The sequence below is a fragment of the Artibeus jamaicensis genome, unplaced genomic scaffold (assembly GCF_021234435.1).
Source record: "Artibeus jamaicensis isolate MK-2021 breed Jamaican fruit bat unplaced genomic scaffold, CSHL_Jam_final scaffold_369, whole genome shotgun sequence".
Taxonomy (NCBI): domain Eukaryota; kingdom Metazoa; phylum Chordata; class Mammalia; order Chiroptera; family Phyllostomidae; genus Artibeus; species Artibeus jamaicensis.
The window spans coordinates 15,433,466-15,454,521 of NW_026522042.1; positions in this window are offsets into that span (position 1 = coordinate 15,433,466).

Genomic DNA, 21,056 nt, shown 5'->3' on the forward strand with positions numbered 1-21,056 from the left:
TGTGATGTGATTAGCGGCATCCTCCCCTTTGTTTTCTGTAAAAGGTAACCACCTAAAGGGAACCTGTGCATAGTAAATGAGGACCTTCATGTAATGTGCCCAGAAAAACAATAAAAGCTGATGGAGTCAAAGGCGGAGGCTTTTGCTCCTATTGAGAGAGAAGCGCGTGCCCTTTCCCTCCACAGGATTCAGTAGTCCGTGTCAATTTCTTTTGTTTCAGCTACAACACTGTGGGCCCCACAAGCTGGGATCCCCGACATACACTAAATTTGTTTAGTTTCCTTAGTCTTGTAATCATGAAAAACTATGTATGGAGCCCCTATGCTTCCTGGCATCACCTACCTGGTACTACTGATGTATTTCAAGTAGTTCAACGAAATCTTCATGCCCATAGTTTTCATACATCTTGTTATCAATAAATTCCATAACTTCTTAATAACCCTACAGTAGATTTAGTAGTATGCTTAAGCCATAGCCTCTCTTTCTTTCACTTAACATACTTCCGATTTCAATTAGATACCCAACCTTCCTGTAGGGAGCAGGAGTAGCCCAGGCATTTCGATGGCAAATTGGAAACTGGCAATATGGTCTCCAGCAGAAATCTTAGTTATGCTCCATCATTTCACTTGCTGGTAATGATTTTAGGAATAGAAATGTAGCAAAATTTAAGCCAAAGATAATTATGAAATTTGCTTTGGGAATTTATTTCCCTTACAATCAGTAATAATATCCAGAAACACTTCTGGTTCTACAATTGATGTGAAGGAGAACATAGGTGATCCTGACCATTTTGGGCCATATTTCTATGCCTGTGGGTAGAAGCAGTTTTAGGGTGATGTTTGTGCTGTGGCCAGGAGAGCCGAGTGGTAGTTAGGCTTGAGTCTTTATATCAATAAGCTACTGAGTTGGTGAGCACAGAAAACCCCCTTTTTTCTAGACTTCCTTTATGTCAGCTTCTTCGTAGTTACCATGTGTAAGCTGTTTGAATCAGGGTTCCTTGAATCAGCATCTTAAATGAATCAGATGTTTGTGTGAGAAATGCAATGTTGAAAATAACATTGTAAAATATGGTATTGCTTGAGTAAAATTGGTATGGGACAATAAGGACCTTAATTTTTTGTCACAGTAATCTGAGAATACTGACATTCTATAGAAAACTTTTGTTTTCCTGTTGTCTATTGAATATTGAGGCTTTATACAAACTCTTGGTGATGGATAAGTCTTATCATGAGTCTTAGTATATGACAAAATTATGAATTTGACCATTTAAATATTTTCTAAGGCATTACATGACATCCTAAAATACAGAGGAAACTTTTGTCTGCAAGTGACTTATTTGAAATATTAGAAAGAAAAATTTGTTTCTAAGAGAATCTATCTTTATATATGAATTATAATCAGAACCATTGAAAGTTTGGCAGTCAGGAGACTGGAGATTTGGCCAAGTTAAATCTTGGCAGGAAAACACATAAAAATTGAGAATTTGGGAGAAAATATGATTGGAACAAATACCTTCCTAAGTACTTCCTCTAAAGCATTGTGTGACTGATAAAGGGGACGCCTTGATTCTCGTAACGATTCAGCCCTCCGAAGCAAAGATGCCCCTTCCAGGGCCAATTGGAAAAATCACCTGGGAGATGAGATGGAGAGGAAAGGAAAACATTTAATTAAGGTTTCGTGTCACAAACAAAACACAGAACTTGTTATGATAAACCAGAAAATTCTAGATTCATAGTCCCAAACAATTTCCAATCATGTAGTTCTGGTTACTGAGTTACTAGAAAACAAGTAGAATAGATGACTAATTTTGAAAGGACTGCATTACCAAAGTAACCCCAAGCTTGGTTAGAGTGTATGAGTATTAAACCTTTTAAATCAAACTCCAGCCCCAAGAATTTTCATCTACAGAAAGCACGTTGTTAATGTAGCACTGCACCCAGAAGGAACTTTTCTATAATATCCACTGTATGAATCACAGAGACGGCAGCCACGACTGCATTCTGAGAGGGGAGAACAAAAGCTGTCTATTCACAGGCTATGTGCATCACCCCCTGACAGAGCAGGAAGTTTTCGGATCCCTAACAAGTGCTAGACACTATAAACAACCACAAACGTGTCACTGTCTCCCTTCACAAAAGAGAGTGTTATTGTCACGATCATGCCTTTTGTCCCTTTGTGTACATTTAAGGCAGATATTTCATCCCTCAGTGAGATGTCACTGAATTACTAGGAGCTAGAGCTAGGCGTGATGTCTCACAGAGGACCACACACTACCCAGTGTTCTCACACTTCAGGTTAATTGCAATAATTGACTTTGGATTTTCTCCTTTGGGGGAGGGACTGAGATGTGTTGCATGTGGACGTGAATGCTTTACAAGTATACTTTTTAGAATGTATGAAATGAAAATATATACTTGGAATAAGTACCGTATTTTTCAGACTATAAGACTCACTTTCCCCCCTGCAAATTTGGGAGGAATAATGGTTGTTGATGCTGCTGTTGAGTTCTGTTTACATTTACATTGGTGAAATATTATGTTATTTATGTTATTAAATATGTTTTACTATTTACTCTATATGTTACTATATTTTTTGCTTCAAAATCTTTTTTCCTCCAAAACCTAGATGCATCTTATGGTTCAAAAATATGGTACTTGGGTAGCCAAAGAGCTTGTAATATTGGATTTTTATAGTAGCTCACCCACCCATATTCCATTTCCACCCTTCTATTCCTCTATGAGAAAGTGAACCCATTTTCCCCAAGTATCCACTGATTCTATGAAGCTTTTATAACTTAACAGAGACTAAGTGTTCTCAGTGTAGTCTAAGTCAGTGTAGTCAAATGAAATATAACGTAATAATTAGAAAACATTTCTCTTTCTACCTGTCAGTAATGGGTTGGATAATAGACATGGGAATATTCTGAACTGAGAGTTGAGGCATCTGCTAAGGACCTCTGGGAAAGCCCCTTCTTGCTCTTCAGCAAGGAACCTAAGAATGGGAGTGAGCCTCTAACACTGATTCATACCGGCAGTCGCCTTGTAGCCCTGAGGGCAACGAGTCTTAGCACAAAGCCTGCCCTGAGGACAGTAGAGTTAGACATAAAACGAAAGGCTTTGATGGTTTCATTAAGTCAGGTATTCAATGAGCTTAGAAATCTAACTTCCAATTCTTTGAGATAATACACTCATTGTTTTAGCATGTTGAAGTTCTTTGAAACAGTAAATGTTCTCATTGTTTTAGCATGTTTACATAAGACTTCCTATTAACTAAGCCACAATAATTCTAAATAATATAAACCTATTCCTCATTTGTTCCCTTTGGGAAACCTAGGTGGTGCCTGTGAAGATCCATACAGGACGGTTTTCCAGGAGTCCTGTCCCACTTTTCAGGCATCTCTGTGGTCCATTAGTACTGAGAACTAAATGCTTTTCACTGCATTCTGTCACCTCTCTGAGGACTCCGCGTGAAACAGAACAGTCTGTACATGTCTGACCCCATTTCTGGACTATTAAAATACTTAGCCAAGTGCCTTCACGTTTCCTCGAAGAACAAAAAATTATACTGGCCATTTATATTAATGACTGGACAGCTCATGATAGAATATTCTACTTCATTTGTTTTTGTCGATAGGGAGAGTTGAGTGCTCAGAGGAAAATGATAACCAAAAAATATGATATATTCTCCTGCTTGAAAATAGTAATGCTTTTTAAAAAGATTCTACTTATTTATTTTAAAAGGGGGGGAAGGGAAAGGGAAAGACAGGGAGAAAAACATCAAAGTGTGGTTGCCTCTCACACGCTCCATACTGGGGACCTGGCCCTCCACCCAGGCATGTGCCCTGACTGGTAATTGAACCAGCAACCCTTTGGTTTATAGGCCTGCACTCAATCCACTGAGCTGCACCAGCCAGGGCTGAAAATGGTAATACTTTTAAATATTGCTTCTAAAATATTGTGTATAATACATGCCTGGAATTCAATCCTATGTATAAATTTTAATTTATTTACCCTTTCCCAAGTTCTATACTTTGGTTTTATTTTGTGTTTTGCTGTTGGGAGTAAATGTTCTATGAATATTTTTATACAAGATCAATATTATTTAATAAAATATTATTTGAATGTCTGTCTTGAACCAGATGCTTACAAGAATCTGTATTTCAGGTTGAGCGCTCAGTATTTATTACGGACTTTGACTCCTGTCATCACTGAGCTAAAAGAATAGTGGGGAGCAAAACATAAAATCTCACAATGTCATGTTTTTGTAATAAATGTTACCCAACAAATGTATAGTATTTTAGAAGAGAATGGAAGTGAGGAAGAGAATGTGTTTTGCCTTAAGAAAAAAAATCCTTTCAAAGAAACGAATGCTTAATTATGAAGTTTGAATGAGTGGCAGAGGAGAGCCCAGTTTCCGGGGAGAAGAAGCATCTTACATGGATGTCAAAGTGTGCAACAGAGCTTTCGGCACTAGAGCAACTGGAAGGAAGGTACCGTGTTTGGAAGAAATAAGAAAGTACACAAGATAATGGTAAAGAAATGTGAAAGAACTGGAGAGTGCAAAACTTGGGTTAGAACAGGAATGTAATGATGTGCCAACTGCATGTTTGTTAGGATTACATTCACCACTGTATATATTAAAAATTATCTCATATGGGGAATTAAAATGTCACACTATAGTATTCTTAGTTACCAAAGCACAGGGAAACTCAACATCATTTGTTTAATAAATTTATAAATAATAACTTGTCTGGAGTATGTAGGAGGATAATGTACCCAAATGAACACCCAGGTTTCTTTTCTGTAGAGTTGGAGGAATGATTGTAAAAAAGAAATAAAATGTTTAATTTTGAAAAAAATGAAATAAAATGTAATAATTAGAAAACATACAAAATATCCTCATGTACTGATACATTTTGATCTATTGGAAAATTCCAAGAGAAACAATTAAAATAAATACAATAATAATTAACCTTTCCATATACCCTTTAAAAATATCATCAAACATTTTCTCAAACATTTGCATCATCGAACAAAGGGCTAGAAAGTAAGTAGTTTAAGCTTTGGAGTAATATGATATTTATAATTGCAGAAGTCTGCCAAGAAGTAGACTTGGTCTACAGGTAAATGAATGAAGCAAAACTCCACAAATAAGTTGAAAATTTACTATAAAGTATCACCTGGAACTCAAACTCAATGAATGTGAAGACATAATAAATAAATTCCTTGTAAAATAATAACCTTGATTTAAAATAAGTTTGGAAATAAAGAAAATGAAGTCACATTTACTTATATACAAAAACAGCGAACTCCAAACAAGAAACTATGGTGACGAACATTAACTAGAGTTAGTGTGATCATTTTGCAATACATACAAATATTGAAATATTACTCCGTACTCCCAAAAGTACTATATATCAATTATATCTCAGTAAAAATAAAGAAAAATCAGTTTTATTTATTTCTATACAAAAACAATGAACACTCCAAAAAATAAAAAATAAAGAACACTCATTCAGAACAATAAAGAATAAAATAAGAATAAACTTAACGAAAAAAAGACACTTGTACATTGAAAATTGTAAAATAAAAATATAAAATAAATTAGTTAAATGAATGGAAACTCCATGTTTATGAATTGGAAACATTAATATTGTTAAAATGTTCATACTATATAATCCCAATTGCATTTTTACAGAAATGAAAAAACTGAAAACAATTTTAGTATTCATGTGGACCCACAGACGAACCCAAATACCCAAAGCAACATTGAACAATAAGAACAAAGCTAGAAGCATAACACTTATTGATTTCAAAATATATTACAAAGCTACAATAATCAAGGGTGTGGTCGTGGCACACAAATGGAACAGACTAGAGAGAGGAGAGACAAATGTATGTTTCCAAGATCATCTTATCTTCAACCGAGTTGTAAAAACACACAGTGGGGAAAGGATAGTACCATCGATAAATGGTGGAGAAAAAAACTGGATGCCTACATGTAGAAGAATGAAATTGGACCCTTATCTCACACTGTGTTCAAAAATCAACTCAAAATGAAGTGTTAAGTGTAGACCTGAGTCCATAAAATTGCTAGAATGAAAAATAAGAAAGATCTTTCTGACATTGGTCTTGGCAATGAATTTTTTAATGTGACGTAGAAAGGACAGATACAAAGAAAAATATACAAGCTGGCCTACATCAAATTAAAAAGCTCTGCATAGCAATGAAAACAATAGTGTGAAATGGCAACATAAGATTAGGGGAAAATATTTGCAAACTGTACGTGTGATTAAGACTGATATCTCAACTACATGAGGAGCTCATATAATTCAATAACAAAAAACTCCCAAATAAACCAATTTCACGAACAGGCAAAGGGCCTGATAGACACTTCTAAAAAGAACGTATAAAGCTGGCCAAAAGGTTTATGAAAATATGCCCAAAATTATTAATTATCAGGGAAATTAAAATTAAAACCACAATTAGATAATACCTCAACCAGTTAAAGTAACTGTTACCAAAAACATAAGATAACATGTGTTGGTGAGGATATGGATAAAAAAGGAACCCACATACCCCTGTTAGTAAGAATGTAAATTCATTCATTCATTCTGAGAAACAGTATGGATGGTCCTCAAAAATTAAAAAAAAATAGAAGTCCCTCATAATTCAGCAATTCTACTTTTGAGTATAATTCCAAAAGGAATGAGATCCGTATTTCAAAGAGATCTGTGCTGCTTGCTGTGTTGACTGCAGTGTTATTTCCAGCAGCCATACTGATCTGTCTGATCTCTTTTACATGTGGAATCTAAAATAGTCAAAGTCACTGAAACAGAAAACAGAAGGGAAGTTTCCATGGTCCAAGTGAGAGGGTGGAATGAGAATCTAGTCAAAGAGGACATTGTTTCAGTTACAGAAGATGAGTAATTTCTGGAGATCTAATGTATAACAGTGTGGCTGTAGTTCATATGGTTTTTACATCCTTGACAGTTGCTGAGAGGGGAAGTCTCAAGTGTTTCTACCATAAACACATAAGCAAGTGGTAACAGTGTGCAGTGGTAGATATATTTACTATCTTGAGTTTGGTGATTATGTTATAATTTTGACATACATCAAAACATCACATTTTACACCTTAGATATATACAAATTTTATTTGTTATACAGTAAGCCTCAAAAAATAAGCTGGAAAAATAAGACCAAAAAAAAAGAAATTAGGTAATGATATTTGCATAGTTAACTTCTCTACACAAATTTTAAGTAATAGTCAATGCTAGTCAGATTTAACCCATTCCAACCATACAATGAAATATAAAATTCATTCATTTTCATAAGTGGGAATACAGCAGCATTAAAAAATGATGGTCTAGCCCTGGCTGGCATAGCTCAGTGGATTGAGCGCAGGCCTGCGAACCAGAGAATCGTGGTTTGATTCCCAGTCAGGGCACATGCCTGGGTTGCAGGTCGGTTCCCAGCAGGGGACCCACAAGAGGCAACCATACATTGATATTCTCTCCCTCGCTCCTTCCCTTCCCCTCTAAAGATAAATAAATATTTAAAAATAATTATGGTTTAAACCTAGACCTATACCAAATGCAGCTGACTTGTTTCCATACATTATGAATATAGTATAATATAATATAATTAATATAATCAATATATAAAATCAATATAATATAAAAATGTAGGAGAGCATAATACGTTATAGCAATGTATTACTTATTGCAAGATGGAAAAGTTAGCTTAATAACAGAAATGCTATCAACACATTTCATTTTTGCCATGAAATAAAAGAAATATCTTTCTTCAATATGTAGGCAATTTCTTAGTAGCATTTAAAAATCACTTGTAATAAAATGCTTAAGCAAAATGAAAATCGTAATCAAAATTATTTTAAATTTTAATAGTAAACACCATTTTAGATAATGGAACTCTAAAGATTTCACTGAAGAAGAACCAGGATTAAGACAGGGAGGATTATCATTCACATTATTATGTGCATTCTGTTACAATCAGTAAAATAACAAGAAATGGTCTTAATAAATACAAAAATTGAAGAGATAAATCCTTTGATATGAGTTTTATACCTACAACAACTGAGACCCAAATAAATTATTTACAAATATAATAAGGGATCTATGGAAATGGAATGGATGCAAAAATAATTTATAACTAGGTCTTTCTATTAGAAGTAGTAATAGGGTTTTTTATAATTCATTTAACACAGTGAAAAAGTTACATGACTTCAGAATAAACTTAAAGGAAAAGTACCTGACTTTTATGAAAAAAAAACCATGCAGTTTTATTGAAGGATATAAACCAAGACCAGAACAAAGGGAAGGAACATAATATATTTTTGACAGAAATACATACATATATAAATGTCAATTTTCCTCCAAAACAATATTAAAAATTCAATGTGATTCTAATTTGAAATCCATGTTTAGAGTAATGCTGTGACCTAAATGCCAATGTGAAAGTTTTTCCTTGCATGTTTACATTTGTTTGTTTGTTTACTAACTGGGAATGTGTATGAGTTTTGAGGAGAAGCTTATACACAAACCAGGCATAAGTAGAGGAGGGGAACTGTCCTGGGCTCACCGTGTTGGTGGGCGGTGGAAAGCCAGCCTGACAAAATGCCCAGAGACAGAATTTTTCTGAAAGTTGGCTCAACTTCCACTCGGTGGTTCGTAGGAACCAGGCCCAGGACACAGGTGATGCAGAAGGGAAGAAAGAGTTGCCTCCATAAGCCAAGAGCTTTATCACCAGGGTCTCTACCTCTAGTCCTCCCAGTGGCTTTTGGTCAGAGGTTGACGGGACATAACCTTCTCAGTGATCAAAATTCAAACACTGTTCCCTGTATGATCTAATAGAAGGGCTCCAGTCCCACATCTGGAACTCTGACCAACCACCACCAGCCACAGGAATCATTGCAAGGGAATGAGGTGGAGATCTTCCAGGTTTTCACATGCAATATAGTTTTAAATAAGTAACACAAAACTGTAGACAAAGTATCTAATCATAATGAGGTTAAATCAAAGACACATTCAGGAAAAAAGAAGCTGAGAGATTGTACTGCCAGTAGAAGTGTATTAAAGGGATTACTTAAGGATGTTCTTCTGGATGAAGAGAAACACCAGCCACTGGAATGCATATGTACAGGAAGGAATGAAAAAGACAGACATTGTCATTATTACTTTAAAAACCAGCACTTTTCCTACTCTTAATTTACTTGAAAAATAACTGTTTATATTAAGGCAAAATATATGGTATAATTTTCCTCAGGCAATAAAAAATAATAAAAATGTATAATAAGTAAAAATCAATGAAATTACAGAATTCAATATAAACACAATGAACAAAGTTTATTGTATCAATAAACTCCTAACCTAATCAATATAATAGAAGAAAATGCATTCATTTCATTTAAGAAAATGTAAAAAAGGAGGTGATAAAGGGAGGGTGGGGGAGGGGGGAGAGGAAAGGAGTGAGGGAGGGAAGAGGGGAGAGAGAGAGACAGACCAGTACCAGGAAGTAAAAGTATTTATTACTGCAGTTTTGCAGATTGGAAGAAGGACGCCCAGAGCCTTCGATGAAATAGAAATTAAAGAAGACTATCTTTTGAGAAAGATCAAATACTGAGATTTTTGGTAATATAACAATAGTCATGTGATCCTTAATTTGGCAAAATGGGATTTGTTGGGGTCATCCAAAGAGTCTTTTTACTAGAGTGAGAAGAGAGATGCCAAACTGTTATTAGTTGACTAGCTGTGTGGGCAATGGTTTGAAAAAAAATTATAGGGAAGCTAGCTGGTTCAAGAAGTTTGGTAGGGGAATGAAGGGGGGAAATAAAACAACTGTAATGGCATAATTAATAAAATATATTTTTAAAAAAAGAAGGAAAGAATACAGTCTACCTGGAAAGGGGTATGCAATCAAAATACCCTTTTAAAAGTCAAATATGTTTACATGTCTGCAAAGTTGACTTGTCTGCCGAACATTGTTTCCCCTGTTCTATCAAATATACATGAAGATGAATAAAATGACATTAGTCGCTTTGATCATCTTAAAATCTTATGCAAAGAACCAATAATTTTTGTTGAATGTATCTAATGCTATTTTGTTTGTTTATTCTCATATTTATGTCGATAATAAGAGGACTCAAGGATTTATAATTGTAGCTTTTTGATAATAGCATTCATGATGGAACTGACAGCCAATTAGTCAAAGATCGGTTGAATAAAGAAAAACTGCAATTTACATGCTATAAACAAAATGAAAGGAGGAAAAAGACCATTAGTTAGGTGATCAAAAGATTTAAAAATCTTGTAGGTAACTGACCTTTGTTTCAGATGAATGCATTTATGTGCATACAAATACATTTAACAGTGGTAAATCTATCTTGAATTCAATGGATAAAATGGCCAAAAGTATATAATTATGTTGTTCATTGTGGTAGGCAATTGTCAGTTTTAATGCTTTGCACTGTATTGTGCCATAGGCAAATCTCTCTGTGTTCATGAATATTGGAGAGAGGAAGTCGTAAATCTGTAAACCGAACATAAGCATCTTTCAAGCTGTCTGGCCTCTTGCAGTGTTTGCAAAGCTTAACATATATTTTAATCTGTGCACTGCTGTTTTTATTTGCTCCCTTCCATCTTTCTGTCCATCTTCCTGCCCCCTGTCTTTCCATCGATCCATCATTTTTTCCAATTAAGGGCAAGCCAGATGACAGACATGACAGGCACTCACTGTCCGATGCTACAGACTCTAAGTAGAAGTAATTGCTGTGCATGAAACTGGAGCAGTGCTCCAGTGTGGCTGCCACCGGTCCCCAGGACGGAAGCCTCCTTGTCTGAGTGATAGGCGTGGGGTGAAGTGAAGAGTGGAGACTAGCAAAAGCAATCTCAGGAAGGATCATTTGAGAGAACCCTTTTTATTTTTACTAGCTGAGAGTGAAATTTATGTTTCTCTGAATTTATAATTGAGGAAATCACTTAATAATAGACACTGAATATTCTGAACAATATTCAATATATTCTGAACAATACAGCCCTGCCGGGGGAAATTTTTGAGAAAATGTTATAGGTTTTATGTGCAGAAATGTCCTTGATTTTCTCTTGTCACAAGACTTGTCATTAGAAATAAGGAAACAGTAGCTTGCAGCTGAGCCATAATAATGATATCTATTTACTCAGCCATGACCACAGAGTGAATTGTGTATAAAATATTAGATAGACATATGCATATTATTTACACATGTCACCACATATGAACTACTTCAGATGGTATTTTTCTCTTTCTAACTATATTATACAAGATTTTTAAACCAATGCATTAATCTCTAGCTCTTTAAAATGAGAAAAAAAGTGAGATTCAAAACAAAAATAGACTTCAATCATAGTGAATAAGAATATCAGAGTCGACTATAAGCAATCATGTTACTCGTTTTTGTGTAATATAATTTGTAATGTAATTTTTGTTAAGAGGCAGGAGATGCCACTTTTTACAATGATATAATAGCTATTCTAATGCCAAAATACTGTCTTTCATACAGCTCACCCAGTTAAAGGGCCTGGAATTTACCTTAGAGAAATGACTTTTTCTGTGTGTGGGGCAGGAAATGTGCCAGATGAATCTGACACACACTGTAACACCAGAAAAAAAAAGACAGCTGTTTAAAACTAATAAGATCATGTCAAAAGGTCGCAAGAGTCAGCTTAAATAGAAATGTGTAGGCCAATGATAAGAGAGTTGAATATTTTTTTAAAAAGACTATACAGTTGATTACAATTTTTTCAGTGTAGATAATGATTTCATGAAGATAACTCATAGAAAGAAGAAAAAAGTAACATCAAAATGATAAAATTATTAGAGTTTCCTAAAGCATTAACTCATTACTCCAAAAATAGATAACAGTAAAGAAATATACATATTATGATCTTTCTGCCAGGAACTGTATTTTAGGATAAAGAGCTTTGAGGGTAATTGTTCTTAAAAATAGATTTTATACCAGATTGCATTCCCACCAACAGCTATTGTAAACAACAATATGGAGTATCCTCAAAAAAAGTAAACATTGAAGTTCCTTTAGATAGCCAAGATTTGGAAACAGTTTTAAGTGCTCATCGGTAGATTAGCGGGGGGAAAAAACCTGTAGTACATGTATAAAATGGAATGCTATGCAGCAGTAAAAAAGAAAAAAACCTTCTATGTTGCAGCAACATGGATGGATCTGAAGAATATTATGAATTATATGAATTATGAATATTATGAATTAAGCCAATAAGTAAAAGACAAATACCATATGATCTTATTTATATGTAGAATCTGATGAACACAATAAACTAACTGATGAAAAGTAACCAAAGATTAGATACATGAAACAGACTGTCAGCTGCCAAAGGAAAGGGGAGAACTGGAGAAAGATGGTAAAGAGATTAATGTATGTGCATAACCCATTCACACGGACAACACTCAGCAATAAGGAGATTTGCTTAGGAAGAGGGGAGGGTGGGATGTGGTGGAAAAGGGGAAAGAGAGAAAAAGCAGGAGCAACAGTATCGGCATAAAAATATAAATGAATAAATATTAAAATAGATTTTTCATCATAATTGAAGAATAAGTCATCAAATTTAAATAAATTTTTAAAAACCTATGTTAACTGATTTGGGCTTAGTTAAAACTAGATGATGAATTTGTAAGTTGCTGATCTTTCTCTTTTTTGTGAATATCTGAAAATTTTATAATTGAAAAGTATTTATTTTTTCTCCATAAACATTTTATCTATTTACAGCAGACTGTAATAGAGTGGGATTTATTTTGGGAATGCAAGGATGGTTCAGTATATTACAATTAACCAATGTAATATACCATATTAAGAGAAGGAAGGGAGGAAAAATACATGATCATCTCAATTGATGGAGAAAGAACATTTGACAAAATTCAACACTTTTTCATGGTAATAAAATGCAAAAAACTAAGAATAAAAGAAAATTACCTCAACATAACAAAGGCCATATATGAGAAGCCCACAGCTAACATCATGCTCACTTACAGAAGACTTAAATATTTTTCTCCAATATAAAAAACAAGGTAAAGAAGTTTTCTTTTACCACTTCTCTTCAACATGGTACTAGAAGTCAACTGTAGCAATGAGATGAGAAAAATATATAAAAAGGATTTAAAATAGAAGAGGTAAGATTATCTCTGTTCACAGATGACATATTATGGAGATGTAGAAAGCACAAATAATTCCATTAAAATGAAAATAATGGAGCTAATAAATTAATTCAACTAAGAGGATATGAAATTAACAGATGGAAATGAATTGCACTTTTATATTCTGAACATGAATAATCAAAAAGAAATTAAGACAATAATTTAATTTATAACAGCTTCAAAATGAATAAAACACATAAGAATAAACTCAACCAAGGAAGCAAAAAATATATGCACTGAAATTCAACAAATTAAAGATGACATATAAATGAAAGGAGATTTGTGTTTAATGATGGAAAATTTAATATTGTTAAAATAATGTCAACACTACCCAGACCAAACTAGAGATACAATGCTGTTGGGGGCTGGGATAAGCCTGAAACAGGCTGATACAATCCGACCTGAAGGTTGCGCCTGAATAACAGGATGCTGCGGTTAGGAGCCATAGAACTCCCCCTCCTGGACATGCGGGCGGCACACCAATCAGTGCCTTGATCACGCGCCCGCCATGCACCCCCCGGGCCAATCGCAGGCTAGAGCACGCTTTGAAGCCACCTATCCACTGCACTTCCTCCACTGCCCTCCTCTATATAACTCCCTCCATTTTGAAATAAATTTGCAGCTTGATCAGAATCCTTTGTCTTGCTGCCATTCTTCGCGCCTCCTGTCCCATCCCCCTTCATCCGTTGCAGGTATATCGGCGGACCCCGTTGACTGCCTCGCTGGCCGAGGCACAATGCAATCATGGTTAAATTTTTAATATTTTTTTCAGAAATAGGAAAATTTATTCTACAATTTATATGGGATTTAAAGGGACCTCAAGTGATAAAATAATCTTGAATAAGAACAAAATGGAAGACCTCACATTCTCTCATTTTGAAACTTACTATAAAGCTGTGGAGTATTAAAACGGTGTCATCCTGACATAAGACCAATGCAATACGATAAAAAGCCCAGAAGTGAGCTGTCACATATATGGTCAACTTTATTTTGACAAAAATGTCAAGACCATTCAGTGGGAAAAGAACAACATTTTCAATAAAATGTTTTGGAAATGTTAGATATTCACATGCAAACAAAAAATAACTTTGAATGCCTACCAAACACAATACACAAAAATTAACTGAAAGCAAATCAAAGACCTAAATACAAGTTTTGAAACTTTCTCACTCTTAGAAGGAAACATAGAGGCACATTTTTGTGATGTTGGATTTGACAGTGTGACACTAGAATCACAGGCAACAAGAGAAAAATTAGATAAATTTTCCTCCATCAAAATTAAAAATCCTTGTGAATCAAAGGACACTATCAACAATGAAAATACAACCCACGGACTGAAAATATTTGAAAATATTTTCAAATTATATACTTAATGCGTGATTGCTATCTAGACTGTGCAAATACTTTCTACACCTCAACAATAAAAAGACAGGCAGACCAATTAAAGTATAGAGGACTCGAGTGGACACATCTCCAGGGAGGATATACCAGTAGCCCAGGAACGTATAAAAGGATGTTATATATCACTAATCATCAGAGAAATTTAAACCAAGACCACGTCTTCATAAAAAAGAAAGTAGGTGTTGGCAAAGATGTGGAGAGGTTGGGGTCCTTGCTCATTGCTGACGGGCGTATGAAATGGCACAATGTGCTTCCTCTGGAGGATAGTATGTCTATTCCTCAAAAATTGTACATTGTACACTTATACCAGCAGTTCTACTTCTAGGTATGTTCCCAGAGGAGGTGGGAGTGAGGCCTTGAACAGGGACTGTACACCCATGTTCATGGCAGCAGTTTTCACAGTAGCCAGGGAGTGAAAGGCAACCCAGGCTCTCACGGATGGAAGGACAAACAGAACGTGGTCGATGCAAACTGTAGATTATTGTTTGGGCTTGAAAAAAAAGGAAATCCTGGTATGTGCTAGGGCATCAATGAACTTGGACAAAATAGGCCAGTTGTAGAGGGATACATATTATATGATTCTACTTGGGTGGGATTGCCCAGAGTGGTGAGTTTTATAGAAATAGTAATGAATAGTAGTTACTGGGGGTTGTTGGGGGAGGTAGGATTTGGTATTGAATGGGTACAGAATTTCAGCTGGGCAAGGTGGAGGGGTTCTGGAAATAGAAGGGGTGGTCATACAGCAATGTGGGTGTGCTTGATGGAAATGGTGAGATGATGGATTTTGTGTTGGGCATATTTTGCCACAGTAGAAGAAAAGGAATAAAACCTATTAATAATATACATTTTATAAAAATTTGAAATATGCCAAGCATTTATATGAAAATACTGTTTACAAAGAAAAAAATTGGCATGCATGGCTATCTATTATCCCTTCACAGTTACAAACTCTACCTTTCTCAGTAATTTCTGGTGGTAAATATGGATCAAAGCTTTTCACACTTGTTAATTAATAAGTGAGGGCCTTTTTGAATTTTCACATGCTCGATATTACATCAGTAACAGGCACTATTGAAAAAAATTAAGGGAGAAACAAAAATAAAACCATCATCATCATCTGTCGTACACACACTTATACCAGTAGTCAGCAAACTTTTTCTTTAAAACACTAAACAGTGAGTGTTTTAGATTTTGCAGACTGTGGAAATTGTTGCAACCATACAACTCTTGTGTTGTAGCATACAAGCAGCCATAAGAAATACATAAATGAATGGGCATGGCTGACTCCAATAAAACTTTATCTATAGAACATTCACTGGTCAGTCCTGTGTAGAGTGTTGACCATACCATGTAATCAGTTTGATTTTCAGGAGCTCCAGCTTTCCTTTTGGCACTCAGGGTTGGGGGCGGGGATCAGGCTAGGAGCTAAATCTAACATAAAGTAGGCCTATGGATTGCACTGACAAAATGCCTCAATAATGGTAGCAGTCATAATTGGGGTTGGAAATTATTCCACATCTATTTCTTTCCCATTATCTCTCAACTAAGCCTTGTCATGTGACTTGCAATGACTAATGAAACGCGAACAGAAGTATTATGTGGATTTCCAATTGGAAATTTTGAAATCCAGATGCAACTTCCTATGTAGCCCTCTCCCTACGGCAGTGGAATGGAAAACTGTTAAAATTGAGCCTCTATCACTTTAGATTCCTCAGTAGCAGTTTATAAAGAGAAAGTCCCTGCAGTATCACAATAAAAATGTTTAATGGGCAAGAAATATATTTTGGTTGTGTTATGCAAAGTAGATTTTGTGACTGAAAATTTTCACGGCATAGTTTCATCCATCCTGCTTGATATTAGATTAATAATTATGTAATTTTAAAATTTGCATTAATTATAAATTGTAATTTGCCAATATCTAAAGCAATGATTATCGGAGTTCTCTATTAAAGGGCATGGGGAGGATTGCATGTGAATAGGTTTAATGCTGAAGTATTTTGGAAATCAAAGCCTTTCTGAAGCAGATATAAGCCAGATAACATAGGCTTTCCTAGCTCAAAGAGCCCAGACTTGGTGTTTATTTGTAGCACCATAAAACTATATTAATGCAATTCCTGTAACTTTTACTTAAATCCTGATCAGGTAGTATGAAAATTAGATTACAATGCATACATTATAATGCAAATTTTAATACTGAGGCACATCAAAATAAAGTGGTTTTCTCATATGCATGTAAGAAAATGAAGGATGAGTCATTTTCCTTCCCTCTGCCTGCTGAGAAAGCTTATCTCAGTTATAAACCATAATATTTTTATTAGAGTTTGATTTCATTTAACTTTACTCAAATAGAAAAAAATCCAAACTGATCTATAAATCTATAAACATAACATAAATTCTAAAAGTAATAGGATCAAAGTATTTGTGATGTGATGTTGTTAATTCACTCGGTTCACTTCACTGTAGTGTATACTCTACTTTAAAATATTTCATTTATACACCATTATCCTTAACATTCAAAAAAAATCCAAACCTATTATTGAATATCTGCAGCATGCTGGCCGGGTCTCTGAATTTTATGTACCTGCTCAGTCAGTGAAACATAGCATTTGTCATCTTAGTTTATGTGCAAAAAACGCTGAGAGAATCTTATTAGGTATTCTTTGCTACAGGTATAGACAGATGATGATGACAAGCTGCGAACCCAAAAACTGTATTTAACTGTCTATTAGAATAGGTTGAACACTGAGAGTGAAAACATTTGTTAATAACACTTCTGATTCATGCTGTGTCGGGGATGCATGACAGAGAGAGGCGCCTCCTGACGATCAGCACACACCTGGGGAAACACGGTGAATATCTTCGCAACCTTTGTCGCCTCTTATTTGCTTTACACTTGCCATTGGTTTTAATGAATAGGAGCTGGGTTCCAACAAATCTCTGCAGGGCTCTTCCACCCGGCTCTGCTCTGCACTTCCGCTGCTCGCACATCTGCTGGAGCCGTCAGCTATAATAAGTGTACATTTTGAGTCTTAAGAGGATCTGCAAGCTCAGTACAGGCAGCACCAAAGTAAATACCCAACACAGTTTTAATGCATTTTTCAAATCCCGGTTTAGGAATATTTTCAGGATCAGTGTATATGAAATCTTAAGGAAGGTGTTAAACATCTGCTTGAGACATGGATGCTTTACTGACTTCAAAGGTGATATGTGATAATTCAGAGTGAATTGTTGAGTATCAGTGTAGTCAGAGGCTGGGAATATCAATGGTATATTCTTTAAGGCAAGTAAGTATATTAGCTGACTTATTTCCTCTTAACAAAGAATGTATTTATTACATTTTTATAGTGTATATATAGCTTATTTTTAATTTTACTTTTTAAGCCTTCACTTATTCCTAAAGTTACTTAGGTCAATGCTTATTTCCCACCCCAACTCCTTACTTTGTGGGATTCTCCCAACCCTCTATATGATCTTAAAAATATGTGGTGTATATTAAGGTTCCTTCTTTGTGCTGTCAACCTCTGTGGGTTTTAACAAATGCAAAGTATCATTTATTCACCACTACAATGTCATATAGCATAGCTTCACTCGCCTGAAAAACTTCTGTTTGCATGTGGGTTATACTTATTACATATAGATATGTGAGAATCTGAGTTTAGTACTAGCAGGTGTTTGAGCTAACAGTCCTAGACTGCTGTGAAGAAGTAAATGACATTGAAGCCACAATGTGTGTGTGTATACAAAACACTACTACATGTACACACACATATGCATATATTCATATATGTATATATCTTTGGCTCTTTTGTATAACACCTACAATGCAAATTACATTCATTCTTCATTATACAAAATAAAACATATGCAATACTGATTTTAATGAACTTGGTATAAATACCTATGTGTATATATACATATATTTTATAATATACATGAGGTGTACTTTAAGAATGCCCAAATGGGCAAACCTAAAACTATTAAGTACCTGAAACAACCTTTCTATGTATGCTAGCATTTAACAAGTTTCATGTAGGGCATTTCTTTCTTGTGTTTTTCGGATTTAGGTAACCGTGCTAGTCTGCTAGGGCTGCCACAGCAAAATAGCAGAATACCATGTAGCAAAATACCACAGACTGGGTGGTTTACACAATAAAAATGTATTTTCTCACAGTTCTGGAAGCTAGGTGTCTAAAGTCAAGTCATTGGCAGGTTTGGTTCCTCCCCAACACTTCTCTGTCCTTGGCTTGCTGCCTTCTCTCAGTGTCTTCATGTGACCTTCTAATGACAGCAAGCTGATGGGATTGGCCCTCCACCCTTCTAACCCCCTGTGGTGTTAATTACCTCCTTAAAGGCCCTATATCTAAATTCAATCACAGTTGGGGTCAGGGCTTTAATATGCAATTTTGTGAGCCGTCCATAATTCAGTCTAAGCTGTACCTCACCCCTTCATTGTTATTTTATATATTGGGTTGACCAAAATATTCATTCCGTTTTTTTACTGTAAAACGGTTCTGGTAGTGCTTAGTTGTCTTTAACTTCATTCATCTTTGTTAGATTGCATTGTGACAGCTGTCCTATTACCGTGCATTTAAAAACATAACATCAAAGTTAGTGAATTTTTTTCTTGCCATTTTAATGTTGAAGGTGGAAGAAAATAAGCAACATTTTCAGCATATTATATTTGTTATTTCAAGAAAGGTAAAAACACAATGGAAACACAGGAGAAGATTTGTGCAGTGTATATAAAAGGTGCTGTGACTGCTCAAATGTGTCAAAAATAGTTTGTGAAGTTTCATGCTGGAGACTTCTCACTAGATGAAGCCCCACGGTTGTTGGGTAGATCAGTTGAAGTTGACAGTGCTCAAATAAAAACGTTCATTAAGAACAGTCAGTGTTATACCACACGGGAAGTAGCTGACATACTCAAAATATCCCAATCAATAAAGTTATTGGTGAAAATGAAAAATGTGTATTTTATTTTATGGAAAAAAACATACAGACTTTTTGGCCAACCCAATACATACATATTTGTATTCACTACTTTTCCATTTAGATATAAAGCCTATAACATATAACTTATACTATTTCACTATTTACGTGCACGTGTGTGTGAGTTGTATATCACAGATCTACTTAACTTGGATAAGAATTGCAGGTTCACTGGCTTATGAAATTCAGTTTGTTTATAACCAGTTTCACACACCACTTCAGTGAGAATAGAAAATTAACTTTTCTAGATGAACAAAACCAAAATGGAAAGAAATTTTAGTTCTTAAAAAAGCTTCATAAATGAATGTGTCACATATTTCATTTAATTTATTCCAACAAGCATTAAAACATCTGTTTCTCTATAAAGATGTTTACAGCTACCAAATGGAGTAGCCACGATATTCTTTTAAAAAATCAACATAATTATTACTCTGCTTTACTGAGATCAATTGATTCTATTAAAATATTAAAAAGGAATAATTGAAAGCATCTTCAGAGAAATGGGAAGAAATAGTTGTAAGTTACTGAAATTTGAGCTCCATGAAAGCAGTGTTTTGTCACCTTGGTTTTTGCCCATAAATACAAGCATGAACAAGGGTTAATTTTATACTTCCCCACAGCATTTGGCAATTTTCAACATTGCACCTGTATTCCAGGCACTTCTCTAGGATTTAGGAATGTATCTCTAGATAAAACAAATGCTGCCCTCCCAGAATTTTGTTGTAGCAGAATACAGATAACAATCAAACACATTCTTTAATTTGGGTTTCTCCTTTAGTATTTGTGAGTCCTTGACTTGACAGAGGTTTATCAGTATTCAGTGTACAAAAGCATTTATATAATCTCTAAACTATAAAATGTACGTCTAATAATTGTGCCTATATGAGTTTGGAGGATCACGTCATGCCAGAGTAAGTGCAAGAAAACTAACAAAAAAGAACACATACAATGATGTTGAAGGATTTGAGGAACCAACTGAAAGAGCTACCAATCACCAAAATGGAATAATTTGAGCAGCATCATAAATATAGTAATATTAGATTATAACAAAGTTTAAAATTAATATCAATGAGGCCTTATTGATATCAACAAATACTAAATTGCAAATAATTTATGCATGTATTCTACCCTTGAGGAAGCGGGGAATAAACCCCACTACTTAAGGGTAGAGTGTGTGTAGTGATTTCCTTCCAAAGAATACAGTATGGGGGGCGAGGCTGGAGTGTGAAGGTAGAACAATCAAAACAGTACAGAGGAAAAACGACTTCAGTTGAGTGGTCACAGTAAACATCAACAGTGCTAAATCATGTTGATAGTATATACCTTTAAAAATATTTTATTCCTTTATTTTTAGAGAGAGGGAGGGAGAGAAAGTTGATGTAACAGGGAAACATTGATCAGTAGCCTCCCTCACGGCCCCCACCAGGACCGAACCCGCAACCCA